This window comes from Drosophila miranda (assembly GCF_003369915.1).
Source record: "Drosophila miranda strain MSH22 chromosome Y unlocalized genomic scaffold, D.miranda_PacBio2.1 Contig_Y2_pilon, whole genome shotgun sequence".
Classification (NCBI taxonomy): Eukaryota; Metazoa; Arthropoda; class Insecta; order Diptera; family Drosophilidae; genus Drosophila; species Drosophila miranda.
Window position 1 is genome coordinate 23,596,112 of NW_022881614.1, and position 15,712 is coordinate 23,611,823.

Consider the following 15,712-nt stretch of genomic DNA (forward strand, 5'->3'; position numbering starts at 1 on the left):
CCCAGATTTACCGAATGCCTTGGCAAAGGTACAGGAATTGCAATCAAATAACATTCGGGCCCAATTTGCCTACCAATTCAGTGGCCCCAGAAATTCAGGGAATAATAACTACAACACATTAAGATTCAACCAACGACAACCAAGGACTAATAGTTCACCATTCGACCAAAAAAGGGATCTTCAGAGGAATAACATGTCATGGGGACAACCCTATTTCTTGGGTAATAGACAACAAAATCAGGCCCCAGAACCAATGGATGTAGACGAATTGATACAAATCAAGAACCGACAGAACAGCAATCAATTCAGGGGAAATAATAATAATCTTAGAAATTATCGGGAGAATACTAACGGTTATTATAGGAGAAATAATAACAATTATAACCAAGCTCAGCATTTTAGGGCAAACGTAGTACCGAATAATCAGTCTAACGAAAATCAGGCGCAGAAACGAAAGCCAAACGAAATGTCGGAGCAACCGGCTAATAAAGCAATGCGGATAAATAACATTGAGGAGGACCATTTTTTAGATCAGCCCCCGAAGTAGGTCTGCCCTACTTAAAAAGAGTAGATAAAAAAATAAACAGAGAATTAAAAGTTTTGATAGATACGGGAGCAACTTCCTGTTATATAAAAAAGGGAATTTACGAAAATAAAAAAGAATTATCAATTTATAAGAAAGTTGCTACAGTGAATGGGTTTTCAATAATTAAATATTTCCATAATATAACTATTTTCAACACAAAACAAGTGTTTTATGAAATAGATGGAATGGAGGCAGATTTACTAATAGGATTTAACCTATTAAAGAAAATCGGAGCTGTTATTGATACAGGAAAGGGGACTTTAAGTTATAAAGACAATGAGGAGAAACTAATATATGACGAGGTCCTTTCTTTAAACAAATTAACCTTTATAGAAGGAAAAACCATCCTTCCGTTGAAGGAATATATAATAAAAAAATATTTTGAAGAAGAAAAAGAAATGAAAAGTGATTCAGTAAAGGTAGAAGGAAGTTTATATAGCTTGGGATCAAAAAATCCTGAGCACGCCGACGAAGAATTATCCGTCAATAGTTTGGGATTCAAATATCCTGAACCCGCCGTCGTAGAAATATCCGACATTCAAAATTATGCAAATTCTGAATTGAAAAAAATGAAATTGTATAACACAATAACCTACAAAGAGGACAATTTAGAAAATCTCAGAGAGAAAATGGTATCTATCATCGAAGAAGACCATGCCAATATAAATTTACAGTTACCGTTCAGAACGGATATAAAAGGAGAGATTAACACTGAACATGATAGACCGGTATATGGCAAGCAGTATCCATACGCTTATTCGGTTAACGATTTCGTTAATAACGAAATAAGTAAAATGTTAGATGAAGGTATAATCAGATCTAGTAAAAGCCCATATAATTCACCGGTAATAGTAGTACCAAAGAAGGGAGTAAATGAGGACGGAACTCCTAAACATAGATTAGTAATAGACTTTAAGAAACTTAATGAAAACACCATACCGGATAGATACCCTATGCAAGATCCTTCAGTAATCCTTGCCAATTTAGGTAAGGCAAAGTATTTCTCGGCCATTGATTTAGAGTCAGGTTTCTATCAGATTTTAATGAGGGAATCAGATATTGAAAAAACATCTTTTTCCATAAATAACGGCAAATATGAATTTCTAAGAATGCCTATGGGATTGACGAACGCTCCCAGAATTTTCCAAAGGGCAATGGACGATATACTTAGAGAACAAGTTGGGAAAACTTGTCACGTCTATATGGACGATATAATAATATTTTCAAAAACTATAGAACAACATTATAAAGATCTAATTCATATAATACAGATATTGCAAAACGCTAACATGAAAATTTCCCTAGAAAAGTCTAAATTCTTTCAATTGGAAACCAAATTTCTGGGATACATTGTTTCCCAAAATATCATTAAAACAGATCCAGACAAAATCTCCACAATACAAAACTATCCAATTCCTAAAAATATCAGAGAGCTACGTAGCTTCTTAGGACTAACAGGGTATTACAGAAAATTTGTCCGAAATTATGCTACAATTGCCAAACCATTAACAAAATATCTGAGTGGAGTAAATGGGAAAGTTTCACGAAGGGCATCCAAGAAAACATTAAAACAGCTGGATGAACCAGCAATGGGAGCATTTAATAATTTAAAGGACAGTTTAATAGCACATATTGAATTAGTACAACCAGATTACAATAAAAAATTCACATTAACCACAGATGCATCGGACATAGCAATAGTTGCAGTTTTGTCGCAAGATGGGAATCCCATAACATTTATTTCTAAAACTTTAAGTAAAACCGAGCAATTATATGCTACTAATAAAAAGGAATTATTAGCTATTGTATGGGCATTAAAAAATTTGCGAAATTATTTATACGGAGTGAGTGGAATTGAAATACATACAGATCACCAACCTTTGTCCTTTGCAATGTCGCAAAAAAATCCAAATGTTGAAATGAAACGTTGGTATTACTTCATAGAAAGTTTCACACCAAAAATCATTTATAAGCCAGGCTCAACTAACGTAGTAGCGGACGATTTATCTCGGATTAAAATAAATCATATGACAGATAGTGATGTCGACCAGACAGATTCAGAATCAGACATAAATACTCAGCATTCAGCAGAGAGTAGTTTTGAAAACGTCATTCAAGAGACTAGCAAGCCTCTAAACCAATTTAAACAACAGCTACTATTAGCGCAAGGGAGATTCACAGTTCATGAGTTAGTAAGAGTTTATGAAAATACCCGACATATTATTGAATTTGATAAGGTAGACAATCTGCTAATCATTTTAAAAGAATTTATTTAGCCTCACTTAACCACAGGAATACACTGCACTTTAGAAGATTTATACCTTATCCAAAATAAGCTAAAGGAAACCTTCATAAATAAATTTCTCTTCACAAGAAAGTTCCTCCAAGATGTAGTAAATTCAGAAGATAAAGCTATAATTATAGAAGAAACACATTGCAGAGCCCATAGAGGACTAGACGAAAATTACAAACAAATAACTAAGCTGTATTATTGGCCAAACCTGCACAAAAAATTTAAAAGAATATATAAAAAATTGTGAGATCTGTAACAAAAACAAATATCACAGACACCCTGTAAAAATTCCAATTGGGGAAGCTCCCATTCCAGCAAAAGAAGGAGATCAATTACACTTAGACATATACTATGCCCAAAACCTAACATTCATAACTTGTATAGATTCTTATTCCAAATACTTGGTGGTCAAGGAAATTCAAAGTAAATTAAACATTGAAAATAAGGTAATGGAAATTTTGCAACACTTTCCGTTAGCAACATCTTTAATGACTGACAACGAACCAAGCTTTACTTCAGCACAATTTAGATCATTCATACAAAGAAGTAACTTAACTATTTATTATGCTGATCCCAGACACAGCACCTCAAATGGTCAGGTAGAAAGGGTACATTCTACACTAACAGAAATAGCGCGGTGCATCAAGGATGAACTAAATCTAACAGATTATTCAGAAATAATAATAAGGGCGGCACTGAAATATAACCTGACGATACATTCAACGACCAATCAAATGCCATATGACATATTGTATAAGAAAATAGAACACAAGCATAATCCAATATTACTTAAGGAAGCTCAGACCAAAATGCTTAAGCTACATAACAAAGATAGAGGAGAAAAAGATTATAAAATAGGAGAAGTAGTTTATGAAAAGAAATTCGGGGAAAGAAATAAACTTCAATCCCGATACAAAAAGCAGGTAGTTAAGGAAAATCGACCGAATAAAATTATAATCAACAATAGAAACAGAATTATACATAAACATAACATCAAATATTAAATATTTTTTTTCCAGAAAATGTATGCGAATATACTAATACTGACTTTTGTTATATTGACGACTTCGGAAGTAATTGACTATACGCATAGTGACTATCTATTGCTCAAAGACGACAGAGACGTTTACACTTATGAAACATACGCTGAACTTTTCCATATTACTAATTTGAGTTTTTATAGAGAGATAATTGATAAAGAATCCAAATATGTCAGCAAATCAATTAATTCAGACGATGAGTGGGAAATATCAATGGACTTAAGTCTATTAAAATTAATGATTTCAGAATTAGTTCCAAAACGGAATGAAAGGGGAATAAATGAATTAGGTACCATTTGGAAATGGATAGCAGGCAGCCCTGATCATGACGACTTTTTGAAAATACAAAATAAAGTAAATGAATTAACTGAAAATAATAATAAACAATTTGTAATAAATTCCAAATTTTTCAAAGAAATTGAATTGCTATCAAATTCATTAAAAAATGTCATCTTCAATGAAGAAACGATACTGAGAAAGCATCGTTTAAAATTAATAACTTTTGACCTACTAAATTTAGTTGATACCATAACCCTCTTAAAAGTAAACATTTTCAATACAAAAATTTTAAATAAAAACGAAATAGAGGACATTTATAAGCATGAAAAACATCCTGTTGAACTGTCTGATCTGCTGGACATTGCAACGGTTAAAATAATTCGAAATGCTGATTTAATAATCATTTACATAAAATATCCTCAAATTAAAGATATTTGCAAGTTTTACCATGCAAGAGCCATCTCACAAAATGATGGAATGTTAGTTATAAGTGAAAAAGTTTGTGAATGTAAGGAGAAATACTATTTAATGAATAATTTTAAAAGTGAAACTTTTAACAATTACGCACAAATAAATTTAAAGAAGACCTGTTTCACCAATTTACTTAATGGCTTTAAAGCCAACTGCACTAAAAAAAGGGAAAAAAAAACAAAGAAATAGACATCATTCAGGATGGTGCCATATTAGTTTCAGGCAAAAATATCGTAGACAATACTACTTTGTTAGGATCGTATCTCCTTATATTCAACAACACAATTGTAATAAATAATATAACTATTGGCGCAAAAGGTCCACGGATGTTTCGTGCTTTTTATGATTTTATTTTAATTTTATTTACTTAATTCTTTTCAACCTCCTCGTCTTGTCGATACCGCCAAAAGTGTTCATTGAACCCCAGCTCCGATCACTCGTTCTCTCATAGTTCTAGTTCGCTGAACTAGAACTATCGGATGATAATTCATATCGAGGCCACGGGTAAGCTGAAGATCGGGAAAGCGGCAGGTCCAGATGGAGTCCCTAATGCAGCACTAAAATGCATAATTAGAGCCCATCCGGAAGCATTCGCCACAATGTACACCCAGTGCCTAGCGGAGCGGACAGTCCCACGAGCATGGAAACGGCAAAGGCTGGTTCTGATACCCAAGCCAGGCAAAGAGCTCAACGACCCATCGTCATACCGGCTGCTGTGCATGCTGGATACCATGGGCAAGATTTTCGAGAGGATGGTATGTAACCGACTGGAGGCGGAACTGGCTGAGCGTCGCGGACTTTCCGACCTCCAATTCGGGTTCCGCAAGCAGAGGAGCACCACTGACGCCATCGAGATGGTGACAAACCTTGCCAGGGAAGCCATGGCAGGAACGCGATGGGCTGGAGGCGACAAAAAGTACTGCCTAGTATGTACACTAGACGTACGAAACGCCTTCAACTCTGCCAGCTGGAAGAGCATCCTAGAGGCCCTGACCAGGAGGGGTATATCTGAGCAAATCACACGGACTCTGCGAAGCTATTTCACGGACCGCGTTCTGATCTACGACACGGAAGAAGGAGCAGAACATCACCAAATCACCGGAGGCGTCCCACAGGGCTCGGTCCTAGGGCCGATACTGTGGAACGTGATGTATGACGATATCCTGCGGCTTACATTACCGGAAGGGTGCACCCTGGTGGGCTTCGCCGACGACATAGCACTGGTGACAGTGTCGAAACACGTAAGAGACGTAGAGGAGAAAACCAACGTAGCAGTCGGGATGATAGTGGCCTGGCTCGCAGCCAACGGGCTAGCATTGGCGGAGAAGAAGACGGAGGCTGTGCTAATGAGCAGCAGAAAAAAGGTCGAGCAGGCATGCGTGAGAGTCGGTAGCACGATCATCAGGACCAAGCCTGCGCTAAAGTACCTAGGGGTAATGATGGACCAGAGGCTGAACTTCAAGGCCCACCTGGAATACGCCAGCGCAAAAGCGACTGCAGCAACGGCGGCCATAAGCAGGATCATGGCCAATACAGGGGGACCACGGCAGCGTAGCAGGCAGCTCATCGCTTGGGTGGTCACCTCCATAATCTTATATGGATCAGCAGTGTGGGCACCAGCAATGATGGTTTCCACATACAGCAGAGACTGCAGGAGCGCATACCGACGCTGTGCCCTGAGGGTTACATGCTGCTTCCGGACGGTGTCTGAAGACGCCGCACTTATTGTGGCAGGCATGGTCCCACCGGATCTCCTGGCAGCTGAGCGGCAGAGCGGAGTGGAGGTAGCCAGCGTGCGGCGAGAGCGCACTATAGCCCAGTGGCAACGGCGCTGGGACCAAGCGGCAAAAGGGAGGTGGCCCAGACGTCTCCTTCCCCAGCTTAGCCCATGGCTGCGAAGAAGGCACGGCCAAATGGACCATTATTTGGGCCAACTGCTGACGGGGCATGGCTGCTTCAAGCAGTACCTGCATCGCTTTAGGCATGCTGACGACCCGTATTGCAGCTGCTGCGGGCCTGGAGTCGACGAGGATGCAGAGCACGTCTTCTTTGTATGCCCCCGCTTCTCGCAAGAACGAACGAGGCTAGGGGAGACGCTTGCAGAAGTGAGTGTGGACACCCTCACCGACCAGATGCTAGCCGATGAGCAATCTTGGAACGCGGTCGCCTACATGGCAGCAAGCGTGATCAAGGAGCTGCGCAGGCTGGAGCGAAGCCGGACAAACTAAGCCAGAAGGATGACCCCACAGCCCGCACCGCGAAGTAATGCCTAGCGGCAGTCCCGCGGAAGCGGACCCCCCCCCCCCCCCCCTTCCCAGCCATAATGGTTATTTTTTAAATATAAATTGTTTTCCCAATAAAAAAAAAAAAACAACAATACACACATTAATATATACACAAATAAGTTAAGTTCCCATTTCCTATTTGAACTAATGCTAAGTAAAGGAAAGTCAAATTTTTAATACTAGTAGTCTCTTTCGCAAATGTCAAAGGGTAACATAGTCAGCAAGACCAAGTCTAGACTAGGCCTTAGGAGCAGCACAAGCTTACCAGAAATAAGGGAAGAAGCAGAACCCACACGGACAGTAACAATGACGGACTCTGGTAACGTAACCAACCAGTCTAGAAGCAGTAGCCCTGCAGTGGGGTTAGCGGCTAACCTAGAAACTGCTAGCACGTCCCTCAACACTTCCATCAGCATGACCCTTAACCCGACCGATGTACTGGCCTTCGTGAAGCAACTACCTACTTTCGACGGAACCCCCGGTACCCTAGACAGGTTCATCACCAGCGTAGAGGAGGTCATTATGCTAATTAGGGGGACAGACCAGACACCGTATGGGCAATTGCTACTACGGACAATTCGGAACAAAATTTCAGGGAGACCGGACCAAGCTCTAAGCAATCTCGGTACCAAACTCGAATGGGACAATATCAAACTGAATCTAAACCACATGTACGGTTGCAAGAAAACAGAACCCATAATCATCCGAGAAATCCAAAATCTTCCTAATAACTTGCCATTGGGGAAACTTTTCTTCGAAATCACGAAGCTAAGGAGCCAACTGTTGAACCTTGCCCCCACTAATGGCCCACTGATGGAAGGCACAAGTGCGGCGGATAGGAAAACCTTTTACGACGGAATATGTCTCCACGCATTCTTAGTGGGGCTCCGTGACCCCCTCAAAATCATGATCAGAACTAGGAACCCAGCTACCATCGAGGAGGCATACGAATGGTGCCAAGCCGAAAGAAGCTTCTACTATCAGGGGGAGAACAGGGCACAAAGTACCGGTAACAACGTAAATAGAACTAGACCACCTGAAAGAAACCCCAACCAAACTTATAACACACCCAATCCTAGATGGAACAATAATTCCTCCAACTCCCCGAACTCTAACCCATTTAGACAGCAGCAGAACTAAGGAAATTAACCAAAACAATCACAAACACGTAAAACAAAAAAAAGAAACAAAAAAATAATACAAACAAAAAAAAAACACACAAACAGTAAAGTAAAAGTTTACACCATGCATTAACTACCCCTTAAACTAAACTCTTACAGACTAACGCTAGGGTATGCACAACGACTTTTGCTCGACGTTTTGGATAAGGACCAGCCGTTAATAAAGGTCAACCTGGGACCGGCTAGAGTAGTAAATTCATTTAAAACTATAAAGCACGTCATCCACTTAAACGATTACGAAGTAACAGCAGAAAAACTTATCAAAGTAATTGATAACTTACCTAACGACAACGAATTCTCTGACCTAAAACTAACATTGCATGAAAAGATTCAGCAGGTGTTAGAAAGATTGAGCACCTTACTCCCGCATAACAGACCGAGGAGGGGATTGATTAACGGACTAGGTAGCATAGTGAAGATCGTTTCAGGCAATATGGATGCCGACGATGAGACAAAAATAACCAACAATTTCGCAGATATTAACAAAAATTTAGAGCTCAGCCAGAAATTTAGGAAAGAGACACTAATTAGATTTAACGAGGGGAACGTTGTGAGTTGCTGCGGACACCGCAACTCTACGGTTATACCCGATACTAAGTCAGTATGGCTCTCCTCCGGCAGACGCCGCTAATATTAAACGACACGACAAAGAGTGCGTGCGAGAGAGACAGAAAATCAGTCTGAGCGTGACGTCGGGCGCTGCGTAGCCACTGCAAATTGATTTGTTCCTATTGGCTATAAAAATGATCTGATCTGATCCAGATTCAGCAATCTAATAGATATGGTCATTATCTATGATTCTGTGTTCTATCTTTCTATCTTTGTGTGGGCGGAAGGGGGTGGGGCGAAATTTTGAGATACACGTTTTATAGTAAGATCTAACAGGAGTGCGGATACCAAATTTGGTTACTCTAGCCTTAATAGTCTCTGAGATTTTTGAATATCCCCAGATTTTCGTCGTTTGCGGGGGCGGAAGGGGGTTTGGCGAAATTTTGAAACAAACTCGTCTCGGTCCGATATATTAGGAGTGTGGATACCAAATTTGGTTGCTCTAGCTTTTGTAGTCTCTGAGATCTAGGCGCTAATGTTTTACTCTAAGCAAAGCCGCCTATGCTACGTGTGTGTTAGAGAGAGACAGGGCGAGAAAAAATGAAATTGTTTTCTTGATGCTGGCTATAATAATAATACTAGGCGCTGAAGGGGACGGACGGACGGACGGACGGACGGACAGACGGACAGACAGACAGGGCTCAATCGACTCGGCTATTGATGCTGATCAAGAATATATATACTTTATGGGGTCGGAAACGATTCCTTCTGGACGTTACACACATCCACTTTCACCACAAATCTAATATACCCCAATACTCATTTTGAGTATCGGGTATAAAAAGGGACCAGCACCAACGGCATATCCGGCATAGGAGGAGGAGGAGGGTTGCAAATGTGGTTAACAGGCGCAGAGCAGAGGGGATCATGCTTGGCTGCCGTTGCCAGACGCCCAACGCCCGATGCCCGACACCCGACGCCCGACCACCCACCCCCTGACGGCCTGTCGTCCTTGATTGCTGCTCGTAATGTAATTGTCCGCTGTGTTTCTTTCTGGGTGGTAGGGTAGGGAAAATCGATAATCCTGGGCGGATCGGAAGGGGAAATGTGCGCAGTTGGCACCCCGATGATGCTGATTACGAAAATGGGAAAGCTGAGGCGGATGGATGGTGAGGGAACTGTCGGTTTCAGTCCGGTCCGGTCCGCCTTTCTTTCACGATTCTGCGTTTTTAGTTTTCTCGTATCGTCGAAATTGTGGGTGCCACAGATTTTCGCCCTTTGTGGGGGCGGAAGTGGGCGGGGCAAAGTTTTGAAATATTTTTGTAGCAGTGACATATCACAGAAGTCTGGATCCAAAACATCGTTGCTCTAGCTCTTATAGTCTTTGAGCACTAGGCGCTGAAGGGGACGGACAGACGGACGGACGGACGGACGGACAGACAGACAGGGCTCAATCGACTCGGCTATTGATGCTGATCAAGAATATACAGTGGGTAACTTTAATATTCGGCATTTTTTTTTTTCAACTTCAAACGCGAATAAAATGCATTAAACTACAAAAAAATAAAAAAATTTTAATGAGGGAATAAAGCTTGAAGTTTTACCTTTTCAGAGAGGTATATATAATAATGATTTTATTTTAAATGAAGATAGAAAATATAATTAAACAAAACAAATTCTTTATGATATCGGCTTCTTCGCGCTTAGTCAACTTGTTCGGTTGTCCGGTTTGCTTATTGATGCGATTCTTCCTTCATTTTTGAACCTGCGGACGATGTCACCGATCGTATTCAGCTTCATTTTCAGAATTTGGGCAGTTTCTTTGTAGGTCTTGCCCTCTAAATGCAACTGGAGCACAAGTTTTCGCTGCTCCAAAGATGAATTAATCCCTTTACGGCCCATTTTAATTTTAGGTGGAACAATTCGATTTAGCGGTGTGCTTGCTGATCATGAATGTAAGTCAAGTGTTTGTTTTTCGGGGAAACCCATTTTTTGTGCCATTTGGGGCTATTTGGAGTTGCCACAGGGTTTTATAATGCGATTTCCCAAAAATGCCGAATATTAAAGTAACGCAAATTTTGAGCTTTTTTTTTGTTTTATTATATTTTCTATCTTCATTTAAAATAAAATCATTATTATATATACCTCTCTGAAAAGGTAAAACTTCAAGCTTTATTCCCTAATTAAAATTTTTTTATTTTTTTGTAGTTTAATGCATTTTATTCGCGTTTGAAGTTGAAAAAAAAAAATGCCGAATATTAAAGTTACCCACTGTATATACTTTATGGGGTCGGAAACGATTCCTTCTGGACGTTACACACATCCACTTTTACCACAAATCTAATATACCCCAATACTCATTTTGAGTATCGGGTATAATTAAGATCAACATGCCACATATTCAAAACTTAACGACATTAACCTCAAATAAGGAATTGAGCCTCCAAGACTTACACCTAAACGATCTGGAGAACAGCCTGGAGGTTATCCGACTAAGAGACCAAGCAACTGCACACTTGACAGCCGTTTATGTGCTCATCGGAATCCTGCTCATAGCCACAAACCTCGTATGGATCGTCAAACGCAGAACAATAACTTTCACACCCGCCAGCCTGGACTCCGTTGTAACTCCTGCCACGGCTTCGTTGGCAATACCCTCATTGTGGCCATCGTTCCAAGTTAAGGGGGAGGAGTTACCGATAACGGTACCGCGACACCCCCACCTAAACCCCCCGGGCCATGGCAATGTTCCACTGAACGACTATGTCATTCAACCCGGACATTGTAATGTCCAGCTCAACACTTTGACCACTTTGACTGTTGCAACATTCTACATACCGCGGTACAAACAACCGCCTACACATCTTAACATGAACAACATCGAAACTGGAACCCGACATCCGGCATAATGCCGACTCGGCGGTTTCACATACGCTAGCCCGTTGCAACATTTTATACTTATGTATGCCTTATGTACTAACTCAAAGCCTCTGCGAAGGCTTCCTAAGAACATAATTAATAAACTCAGAACACTTCAATTTTGAACTCAAACCCGAACAGTCATACTTTATTCAAAATCAAAACACCAATCTTTGGAAAAGACAGAAATATAAACCCATACAAGAACAACCAGGGCCATCTACAAGAAGAAGAAGGACGAACTGGTAAATCGCGCGCGAGACGACGAAAATATGAAAAATGAAAATGTAAACGTGTCTGTAGAGCACAAAGCAATAAAACAACAAAGATAAAAAAAAAGCCAAGCAAAAGAAGTGTAGCACAAAGTGGAAACCAAAATATGTGGCGAACAGGCAGGCACAGGAAGAGAGAGTGAGGAGAAGAGACAGAGCGCCAACTTGGCGCGTGTATACGTGTGTTTGTGTGAAAAGTGCAGAGAAAATTTCACGCTTTTTTTCTCGAACAAACATAAAACGAAAAGCAAACGAAGTCGGGCCCCGAGCACCGAAAGCCACAGAGTGAGAGGGAGTAAGAGTAAGAGAGAGAGAGAGCTCACCGCGACGTCGCAGCATTGAACAAAATATTTTATGTGTGGAGGGGTCTCTGTCTCTGCCGCTACCTCTGCTTCTGTCTGACAAAGGGGGGAAATCCAAGATGGCGGCCACACATAGAGTTAGAAATGTGGAAAACGTGCTCTACTTGGGAGTCGAGTCTGAATATTTTCCGTTTATTTGTGGACCTACACGGTACATTTGAAAGAGCTTTTGTTCAACTGTCACACTGCTGAGCGCGTATGGCACTCTGTTTTCCGCAGTTAATTAGAAAAAGCTTATGTAACGCACTCACTCTCTCACACAGCTAGCTGCACTCTCTCTCTCGCAGTGAAACATTTTCTCAGTGCAACACTTGACCTCATTTGCATGGAAAGCGAGTACGTACGTACATATGTGCGTGCGTCTGTGTTCATGAAAATTAATGAAAATTGCCCGTCATTTACTTCAAAATGCATACAAAGCGAGAGCCAAATGCTCTGCCCTGCTTGTGGAAAAGCTTTCCCCCCTAGAAAATCGATATCAACCAGCTGCAGACATTGGAAATATCGATTTGATATGCAAAAAATCCCTCACCCGACAACTCACACACACACACACATTGATAGATGCTTTGAACACAGATTAGAAGGTACAGTTCTAGGCAGTGCATTTTCGCATTTTGTCATATCAGAAGTAATATTGTTAATTATACACACCGAAATAGAATCACAGGCAGCACGTAGTCGTCGATTTATGAAACTTTGCACATAGAATATGTATACAATTTAGGTGTTGATTTTCCAATAAGTGCACACACACATGCGACGGAAAAAAGCAATAAAATCGAATTTATTTTTATTAAAACGAGCCAAGTTCTGGTTTCCGCAGTACGTGTTGTATATGTATGTACATAAGTATGTGTGCTCATATGTATTTTCCTTGCTGCTGCTGCGGAGTAGGCAGAGCAGAGCAGAGAGGAAGAGTAGAGCCACACCGCACAACAGGAATTGTGAACGCGCGGAGTGGAAGTGACGGAGTGACGTGAGCGAACAGAAAGTGTTTGCCTCTAACCTGAGCCATGATGCAATTATACAAGGTGGTCTCGTCGGCAAAAGTTAGTCCCTTAACGTATGCTAGCAATAAGTGCACATAGTATAGTGAGTGTGAGTGAGACGGTATATGTTGATGTTGATTAACCTTGAGTCGAGCTTGAAAGCATTAATTAGCATCTGGAACGATGCTGGGAATATTGATTATCTGCAGGGGCTTTGTGGCACCACAGTTCCCATGTAGTAGGTCGGTAGGCTGGCAACTCTGTTCTATGTGAAGCCATAATGTTCGCCAAACCAAACCCGAATGTTGCAAACTACCGTTGCCGAACGAGCACTCTTTCTCTATCTCTCTCTCCCTATCGTTGTGTGTGCATCGTACATCCTAATGTATGTGTGAGGTGCATTTTCTACTAAAAAGTGCAAATTATATGATGGAAATGTGGGGACTTTTTATGATCGCTGGCTGGTTTATTTTGGGCTTTCAGAATGAATTCATCGGTGTAAAATTATGCGCCATAACCTTTAACGGTTTACCGTTTAGCGCACTCGTGCGAAATTCTACAGGTCTAACCGTACTAATTGATCGAACGGTGATAGTTTGGGTGGGGGAAATTATGCTCACTCACCTGCTTTTTCACTGGAAAGCCTTCGTCCCGTCTCCCTCTTTGGCACAGAACAGGCCGAGCATCACGTAGGAGCGATTTCCTTGCACACTTTTTCCACTCTCCTCTCACGCTATATCCTACGAGAAGAAGACGCACAGACGAACGCGTTTCAAAAGTATAATTATCTCGGTCTTGTCTCTTTTTAATTATTGTACAACAAATTATATTTAAGCAAACTGCAAACGAAACTGTCACTCTGTTTTTCTTTATTTTTTGTGTATTATTTTATGTAATGCGCGCTGTATGGAAAATTAGAAACAGTGTTTTGGGGAGTGGGAGGTAACAGTGAACAACAACGACCGAACGAACGAACGGAGCAACGACAACGATATTATTCCTGAGAGTGCCGTTGGTTAATGAATTTGCTGCAAAAAGGTATTGTGCGAGCAGCAAGAATAGAAGTCGAAAAAGCTACACACACACACACACACACACACACACATCGAAATACTTATCTATATGTGTATGTGCGACACGAAATTTCTGCTTTTGTTGTTCTTTCTGGCGGCGCTGCATTCGAAAAACCGAAGATCGTTTGGGCGCTAGAACAAGTGAGCGAACGCGAGTCGCACATGTATGGGTAAGCATGAGAGAGAGAGAGAGTGTGTGAGTGGGTGAGTGAGAGGGAGCGATGACCATACAGTTGATTGCTTTTTGCAACTGTTCTCGAGTAGGGGAGGGGGTGGGGGATGTGGAAGAAGGAAGTATTGCTAAATGAAAAAGCAAAGAAAATGCTTGGTGGCCTTGTATATTTTGTGTGTCGGTTCTCGTGGGGGATGGGTTCATATTTATGTATAGGTGTGTATATGGGGGAAATATGTATGGAGTTCTGTTGACACGAAATATAATGCAAACAGATCGGATCATAGTCTTATGTACATATGTACATACATACAGTATGTCAAGAAACTCTTTACACACTGAAAATAAATTAAATTTTTTGACTTTGGATAAGAAAATAATGGCCTTTGGTTCAAATTTATCAAATTTTTTTAATTCATAACCATTCAGGGATTAATTATAAAGTAGTTAGTGAAAAAAACACCACAACGGACCTTCTACAGGTCCAAGTGAGCTTGGGAGGGTTTCATCACTCCCCCAGGCTACCGCCTGAACCTAACCTAGTGAAAAAAAAATAACGAAACTATAAATAGGTAACTTACAAAACAACAAAAACAATGATTACTCTATTCACTATATTCACTATATGCTATGTACATGAGTTTTTCTTGCAAAACTAAACCAAACGAGGGGGAACGTTGTGAGTTGCTGCGGACACCGCAACTCTACGGTTATACCGATACTAAGTCAGTATGGCTCTCCTCCGGCAGACGCCGCTAATATTAAACGACACGACAAAGAGTGCGTGCGAGAGAGACAGAAAATCAGTCTGAGCGTGACGACGGGCGCTGCGTAGCCACTGCAAATTGATTTGTTCCTATTGGCTATAAAAATGATCTGATCTGATCCAGATTCAGCAATCTGATAGATATGGTCATTATCTATGATTCTGCGTTTTTAGTTTTCTCGAATGTGCAATATTGTGGATGCAACAGATTTTCGTCCTTTGTGTGGGCGGAAGGGGGTGTGGCGAAATTTTGAGATACACGTTTTATAGTAAGATCTAACAGGAGTGCGGATACCAAATTTGGTTACTCTAGCCTTAATAGTCTCTGAGATTTTTGAATATCCCCAGATTTTCGTCCTTTGCGGGGGCGGAAGGGGGTGTGGCGAAATTTTGAAACAAACTCGTCTCGGTCCGATATATTAGGAGTGTGGATACCAAATTTGGTTGCTCTAGCTTTTGTAGTCTCTGAGAT

General features: G+C 40.9%; 1 protein-coding gene across 9 annotated transcripts in view; it reads right to left on the reverse strand.

Annotated features, from left to right (window-relative positions):
• Positions 1–13,994, reverse strand: part of LOC117185802 (longitudinals lacking protein, isoforms N/O/W/X/Y-like) — a 144,406-nt gene extending 130,412 nt beyond the window's left edge. For 4 of the 9 annotated variants that reach the window (XM_033397024.1, XM_033397017.1, XM_033397021.1 and 1 more), the window contains exon 1: positions 12,892–13,230. The gene's annotated coding sequence lies outside the window, so the exon portion shown is untranslated. Of the gene's footprint in view, positions 1–12,891; positions 13,232–13,853 lie in introns of those variants that run through there. The other 5 variants (XM_033397030.1, XM_033397029.1, XM_033397011.1 and 2 more) reach the window with 3 other exon arrangements.
• Positions 13,995–15,712: the final 1,718 nt, after the last annotated feature.